This window comes from Argiope bruennichi, chromosome 4 (assembly GCF_947563725.1).
Source record: "Argiope bruennichi chromosome 4, qqArgBrue1.1, whole genome shotgun sequence".
NCBI lineage: Eukaryota > Metazoa > Arthropoda > Arachnida > Araneae > Araneidae > Argiope > Argiope bruennichi.
In genome coordinates, this window is record NC_079154.1 from 67,757,958 (window position 1) to 67,766,495 (window position 8,538).

An 8,538-nucleotide genomic window follows, 5' to 3' on the forward strand; every position below is an offset into this window, starting at 1 on the left:
GTTTTTGAGTTATCTTTATCACAGATAGTCGGACAGACATTTAAAAAAAATATGTTTTCCGAATTCAGGGATGTCTAAAACGTTGAGATTCGTTAAAATATAAAATTCGAATTTTTTGACGATTTCGATACTACATACACGAGAAATTAAAAATCAGCTAATTTAGATATAAAATAGTTTATTTATGAATACAGATATAAACGAATGTAAATAATCGGTATAGAAAGACATTTATTTAATTTAAAATATTAATTTCAATTAAAATCTAACAGCAAGCAAATTTTAAATATTAATTGAAATCTGTATTTTTCATCAAAATTTTTCTCCACTTGAAGTCAAGTGATTAAGTCAGTAGAAATTAATTTTAATAATTAATGATTAAATTAGTAATCTACCTTAAAGTAAAAAAAAAAAAAAATACAAGTCATTTAAATTACAATTCTCTGCTGTTTAATGGTAGGTAAGTTAGGAACGCAGTAAATTGATTTGTGATGGAATGTTTTTTTTTTAAATAAGTATTTTTATCGACTCTTACAAGAAAAAAGAATTTATTATTACATTATAATTAATTCTTTTTAATGATTCTTTTTTTTTTGTCGTTGATAAAGAGAAGGTTGTTAAAGAATTTATTACCGCTGTTAATACTTGAAAGAAAATAGGTGTAACTTTAGATTTCCAAAAGATTGAAAAAATTTAGCATCTTGAGTCTTTTTTACATGAAAGAAGATTTTATTCAAAAACAATATTTACAAAATCATTTCAAGATTTTATTTAAAAGAATTCAATTTTATAATATTGCAACTCAGATAAATAGAAAGCAATTTCCCTCTTCTACAAGAATCACAGTTCAAAATTATACATATTTTAGCGATGAACAGGTATGCAAAAATTATAGCTAGAATATTAAATATGAAAATAATGCACAAAAATGTTTATTATTTTTAATTTAACTGCCATATTTAAGCTTGCATTGTAGTTTAAGTATCCTATTGAGTCTGCAATTGAGTTGAATTGCAATGCTTTTGTAAACATTAATTGCTAAATTTTGTAAACATTTATTGCTAACAACTGTATAACGTACCTTTAAAAACAAAGGTAATTAAGAATTCATTGGAAAATAATCTAATATCGATATATTGCGATATAATGATATGACAAATAAAAATTTAACTTGATTTTATACCAAAATACAAATATTTATTTGTTTCATTCATTTTCTATATTATTATTTTTTCCTTTAATTTTTCAATCGGTTTCATATAGTAAACTGCATATGAATTTTTGTGTAACAGTATTTTAAACTTGTGTTATATTAAAATTGAAAATGCCTGCAAAATTTACTTCGTTATCAATATTAGATGGAACTTGTTTTCGCTTTGCATTTACAGATGCAAAATGATACATACCAATTATTTTGGATGCTTATTGACAAAGGGGTGTTAATTTTTTTCGTTAGATCTTTAAAGAAACATTATATTTTAATTAAAATTTCGAATTTCAACAGTTGATTGACATTTTTAGACATATGATCCGCCCTCAAAGGATATTATTTAATTTTATTAACCTAGATTAGAGCAGTGGCGTAACTACGGAGGTATAGTGGGAATATATGTATTCACAACGAATTTCGATGAGAAGTCCAAGGAATGCAAAACTCTAATGTGTTTATTTTGTATTATAATGCAATCAAATGAGAAATATTATACTCTAGATGTTACTTGAATGATTTAATTTACACAATGAAAGATCTATAAAATCTATTTCTAAAGATTTGCTCTTAAGTAACAAAATATGCATATTTTTAAACAGAAAGTTAGACGGTTTTTATTTCTTGGTAACTATGACTTTCTTTCTGATCAAATGTAGAAAAATATATATATTCTTTCTTTTTGAAGTGCAATACAGTAAATATTCATAAATATTACAATATATCTTATTAATCTGTAAATTCAAAATAGATAGCATTATTAAAGATTTAAATTTAAGATTTAAATTTAGGTTAATAAGCTAAATATATACATATTAGGTAAAAATTTAGAAGCATTGTCATATGTTATTACAATGCTGAATTCACTTGATTCATATCCTGTGAATCCAGCAGAAAACTGCATGAAGCCAGTCAACACCACGTGACGATATGTATGGTAATATAAATTTTTTTTGTTTTTCTAAAACATAAAATTATGTGTTATATGTTTTTTTTTTTTTTATGTTTACAAATACTATGTACGAAGTTCTATAATATTTATTTTATTATGCCCGGCAAATCGAAAAACATGATCAACTGTTGAAACAAGAATATATCATAAAACATAAACTAGTAAATTCTAGAAATGTGTAATTAATTATCCTGAAAATTCCTTTAATCTAGTTAAGACGAATTCTGTATTTGAAATACGGTAGAATTCATCGTGACTGGATTTCGGTTTGTAAGCTGCAATCGATTTCCTCATATCCTTTTTTAATGTAAACTAATAAATTTTAATTTGGAAATAATTTTTCAGGACATCTAGTTTGGTTATTTTGTTCCAAATATGTTTGGTGATAGTAATCTGTGCACCACCAATAGATTTAGTTGCTTCCCTCCCTCTGATTCGGTCCCATAGCTGTTGACATGACAATTAAGGACGGTGACCAGCGAAAACAGGACAGCGACACCAATTAGCGCCGGAGCACTTTCCTTGCAATGATTGTAACTGTTGACGGAAATCGATTCTTTTTAGGAAAGCCACACTCCCTTTTTCCTGCGACTCTTGAAAAGAGATGGATTTAGCAACAACCGATGGCTTTCATAACAGAATCCGCTAACACATATAAAAAGATTTCTAAATAATTAAAATTTGCGTACAGTAGAGTTGAGCAATCCGTATCTGACTTGCCTAGATTTCCAATAAGGCCAGACTTTTCTAAATCGCACAAAAGTGTTGACATGAATCAGAAATATTTACAACAAGGGCAATAGCCTTTTCCAATTAACTAATTCGTTTGGGAAGCTGCTTTTAAATGTCAAATATTTTCAATAATTTTTTTTTCAAACAAATGGTTAAAACATGGAGCTTTATTTAAAAATATAATTATTTATCAACATTGTTAAACTTCTTTTTTTGTAAAAAGTGATTTTTTTTTTAAAATTCTTAACTTTAAAACATTATAACCTATCGTTAATAGTTTTGCAGATGTAATTTACTCTGAAGAAATTTACAAATTTCTATAAAAAAACTCAATTACGAAAAATTTCATTTCTTTTTTATTGTAATTTTATTTGAATAGCCAAATTCTAATTGTCGAAAACATTGAGACTTTTATTTGTGAAAGTTGTTTTGATATCGTAAGCAGTTTAATGGCTTAGGGAAAAATGATTAAAAAAAATCAATAAGTCTTTTCAAAATATTTATTAGATTTTGTCTACACATCTCTTGAAGTTGGCATTTTCGCAAGTATTTCTTTCCGTTAACTAGGGAAATGAGAAAAGCTAATGCATTTATAAAAAAAAATGGCAATCATAGGACTGGTTTTGTTAATGCTAAAAGAATTTTCGATACACAGTAGAGCGATTTCAGATAAATTGGCATTCGGAAAAAAGAAAAATAATAATTTTTATCCCCACATGCTCTTTTGTGAATTAGTAATTGATTTAACAAACACCAAATAAATTTTATGATTTTTTTTAAAGATTTATCCTTAAATTGCCTAAATTATACCATATCTCTTTTTACAAATTCTTCACAATAGTCACTTCAAAATTCTTCACAATTGTCAGTGTTTTTAAATTTTTCCAAACTTCGTTGATGTATCATTTAACCCATTCCCCATTAAATTTTCTCTGAGAGGTATAACTCTTTTAAAGGGGGTGAAAGTGTCCTTCACCATGAAGAAGAAAGCCCTTCCTGTCCACCCCTCTGGCAAGCAGGTGTGCACAGCGGTGTTTGAGAACTACCTTTTGTACCATCAGTCATAGAGGGCTATTATTAAGTGACAGTTGTCATTACTCTTATCCTCTTCCCTTTGTATCCAATTTGGAGGGTTTGAAGATTAAGCTTCTTTCTTTGACAATAAACTTCTTCACTGTCATTGACAGAAAGGTTTCCCCGACTCAAAGGATACAAAAGGAGCGCAGTTGGATGCGCTGTATGGTAATTTTCCGATATATCTGTTGGATTATGGATCTGGATAGAACTTTCTGGTAGTCTTATTTGCATTCACCCTTTAACTAATATCATTTGCTCTCACACTGTGTGATTATTGAGGCTTAATTATCTTTGGAAGGAAAACTTGGGGTACATCTAGAGATGTTGCAGATAATGCATACTTGACATTCTGATTAGAAAGTGATTGGTGTTCGAAAGATTTCAATTAATAGTCGTCTTTTTTCCACTGTTAAGATGTTAATTAAGCTTTAAGAACGCGAGAAACATCTTTGAAATTTTGATTCGGTATGTTTGCTTCTTTTTTTTTTTTTTTTGTTGCATTAATCTAATTTAAAAGGTGGCTAATGATATTGGAGTTTTCGAAACATCAAGTGGAAAGCCATCATCTTTGTATAATGAATATCAATATCGACAATATCGCAGTAGCCTTGAAAAAGCGACATTCTTTTTGTCAATGCATGACAATGCATTAACGAGAAGTCAGAAAAAGGGATTCTGAAAACACTAGTCAACTCTGTTTTTTTCGAAATGTCCCGTTCTTGTAAGACGGATGAAGCTAAAATCGATGTCAAGAAATATTTAACCAAAATTTTAAAAAAAGTTCGTGAAACAGATGAATCCGTCCGTGAAACAGATGAATCCAATTTTTATCATTCATCCAAAATTCCTTACATGGATCCAGAAGCATAATACTAGGGATTAGAAATGAAGCGTCTAATGCTACTGAAATAAACTTCCCTTTCTAACTGCTAAATTGGATGAACGATCGTGTGTGTGTGTGTTTTTTTTTTTTTTGCTGGTATAACTACAAGAGGATAGAGTGAAAGAATTATTATTTTTGGGACTTCAAAAGTCAAAAATATTCTTCAAGAATGTAAAAACTCCTACTCAAATGGGACATTCAAATCCTGTACTAAACATTTCCTACAGATCTGCTCTTTACACGTAGATATCGAAAACAGTTTAGAAGTTAATATTGCCCCAATTATATTCGGACATCTCCTTAATAAAAAGCAAGATATCTTTGTAAAACGTTGCAATATTTTAATTTTGACCCTGAATGTTTGATCATGGATTTTGAAGCTGCTGCTATAACATGCACGAAAATTGCATTCCTTGCTTTAAAAATAAAGGGTTTCAATTTTTATTTCATTCAGAATTTATGATAGCAAATGTAAAGTATCATCTTGGCTTATACTTCTAAATACGATTCAGAAATCAAACTCATGTTAACATCTTTCTCTTTTCTGCCATAAGAAAATGTTGATAACGATTGGATGAAAATCTAGGAAGATGGTCCTCGGCAAATTTTTTAAAATAAAATCTGATATCTATTTTTTAGAGCAATGGTTCTAAAATACCACGATTACTGTTCGCATGTGGAATTGTTTTAAGATATTTCTCAGAACCCACAACGCTATTGAAGGATGGAACAAAGAGATGAACTTATTTATTTAGGGATCCCAGCCAAATATGTCCAAAAGTATAGGATTTGATTAGTTTTCTAAAAAATGACGATGAATATGGAGACTTTTTAACAGCAAGAAAAGTTTAAATTAAGAAGGAAAGCATGGTGCGTAAAAGTATATAAATCTGTACAATCGGATAGTCCGAACAATAGAAAAATGGTTTTTTGATAATGTCTTAAAGAACTGCCTTATTATTCTCTTAAATATATATCAAATTTCTTATAAAAGTCTTATAAAATAATAAATAATTCAATTTTATTTGAAAACCTGTTTGTCGTAATAAAATGAAACTGAAAAACTAAACAACTGCAAGTTTGAATAAATGAAATGAGAAAATATTTTCGATATATTATAAATAATGTTTTATATATTTGTTGTTCTTTCTTATCTCCTTTCCTTGGAACAATTATTTTTAAATTTACCATCTTAGATTAAAATGGTATTTAAACAGCAGTGTGAGTGAAAATATTTGATAATAGACTTTCCTTAAACTATTTGCATTTACTTTATTATAGGTTATGACATAATCATTATGACATAATCACTAAAAACTATTTAAGTATTGCAAAAAAAAAAAAAAAAAATATTAAAAAGAACATACGTCCATTGTTAAATAAATTATATAAAACTAATTTAACGACTTTATGACCTTAAAATAATAATTTAATATTTTTAATACCTTTAAGCTGAAATGAAATGTATTTCTTTAATAATTATTACTAACATTCATTTTCTAAAATATTTTGCTTTTATTAGATTTAAATGATTTGGAGTTAATGAGCATAAAATTGTACTTTTTTTTATCTATTTGTGGATAATTTTTAAAAACGCATTCATGTTTAAAAAAAATCTCTATCTTAAGGTAGTCACTAAATACTTAGATTACAAAAAAAATGTATCTAATATAGAGGCCATAATGAAAATTTTGGTCATAATGATTGAAACTGATTTGATATATATATATATATATATATCACATATTTCATGCAAAATGAGAATTTATATCAATAATTAAAAAATCGCAAAGAAAGAAGCTGTATACGGAAGTAATATAGAAAGTTATTTAACTCTCCTATCGGATGCGAATATCTATTTTACATAGACGTTCTTTTTTAAAGGAAGTTATAAATAAAAAATGATTGATCTGTTTTTCCTATTAGCATGCAAATATTACAAATAAAATTGACAATATTTCGAAAATATTTGATAAAAGCGGAATTTTAACTTGAATGCAACAGTTGCCTTATTTGTTAATACATTAAATATTTTTTTAATCAATCATTATATCAAAAAATTATATTCTCATTTTGCAGTAAATATTCTACTAGCAACATTTGTTTTTCAGTGTATTTTTATCAGCATTTGGGATCACTTTTAGATTTTCATATAATTACTGCTTTGATAACGAAAATATAACCTTTCATACAGTCCTACTTGGTCTATTTAATGTTATTCCTCAAAGTTGTAATTTATGCTAAATATTGTTATTTAATTACTTTTTTGTTTGAAATATGGTCAAAAAGACTTTGAAATAGCCTTGAAAGGTAGGTGCTAAAAACTGTGGACATATGAAATTTTAAAATAACGAACATCTAAAATAATTGTTATTTTCATATAGTTGTAAAGATATCAAAAATTTTAACTTCCATTCCATCATTTTAGCAGGTGTAAAAGTTAGTATTTATTTAAATCAGACTGATAATGCAAAAGGAATTCAACTAAAAAAATGTGTATAAATGAATTTCTTCGAAAATGGAATTTTGTCGAATATTCCTTTTAAATTATTGACAATTCAATAAATTATTCAGAAAAAGAGAGAGAAGTATAATTTTAATTATGTCGAAAGTCCAAAATTTTGATATTAAGAGAGGAAATAAACTAAATTATGTATTTTTTAAAAATATGATTCTTTACATTATGAAGAATCAAGTATGATTGTTGCTATATATATTTACAGCTGTTAAATAATAGAATTCCAGGATTCTACATTTTTAAAGGAATGTATTTGGAAAATAAATAAATAAACGTTGTCTATTTTAACACAACTTTACGATAAATGCCTTTTAAGCAAATATTTTAAATCTTCTGTATTCTATTCATATTATTAATATTGCATTTATACCGAGAAATGTCATTTATTTTTGATACAGATGTCTAAAGAGGACATTTTCACGTATGAGATTTGAAGACTATATGTTAATTTAGAATACTGAATTTTTACGCTATGACAGTGCGCATATTTTGGCTCTAAATCCTGATTTCACTGACACAACTATATAAACAAGCAAAAAAATCTAAATTAATTAGTCGATAAATGATATGATTAGTGCATCTTTTGATAAGGCTTTTGATTTTTAAGTTCATGTCAGCACTTAAAGTTAGAATTCAAGTTTGACGTTTTATGAACTGAATCATTTTTTAAAATTATTATTCGTTTATTCCTCACATACGATTCAAAGACACACAGCATTAGTTTCTGTTATGTTTGAACCAATATTTTGATATCTTTTTTGCTTTGATTCAATTCCAGTTTAAAAAGACTGATAGTTTTTGTAACTGCTGTCAGTGCGAAGTAATAGTCCCCTTGATACTATTGATCATCAAATTTAAGTGATGAATTGAAGTCTAAAGTAACTTTTCAACAAAACCCAAAATATTCAACAAATTTTATTTTTTAAAATATTTGAATAAAATTATTACAGCAAATTATAATCAAGAAAATTTCTACTTTGAATAAGGCAAGTAGAGTATTTTCCTACTTGCCTTCAATAGAAATGTAGCTGCTTGGAATGATAGCTTAAGGACAACCGTTCCTTGATTAAAATATATGAGTAACGATATCTGAATATCATTGGCTCCTAAATACAATAACAGCGCTTTCTTGAAAAATTAATAATAGAAACCATTGCTCAAGAAAGGAA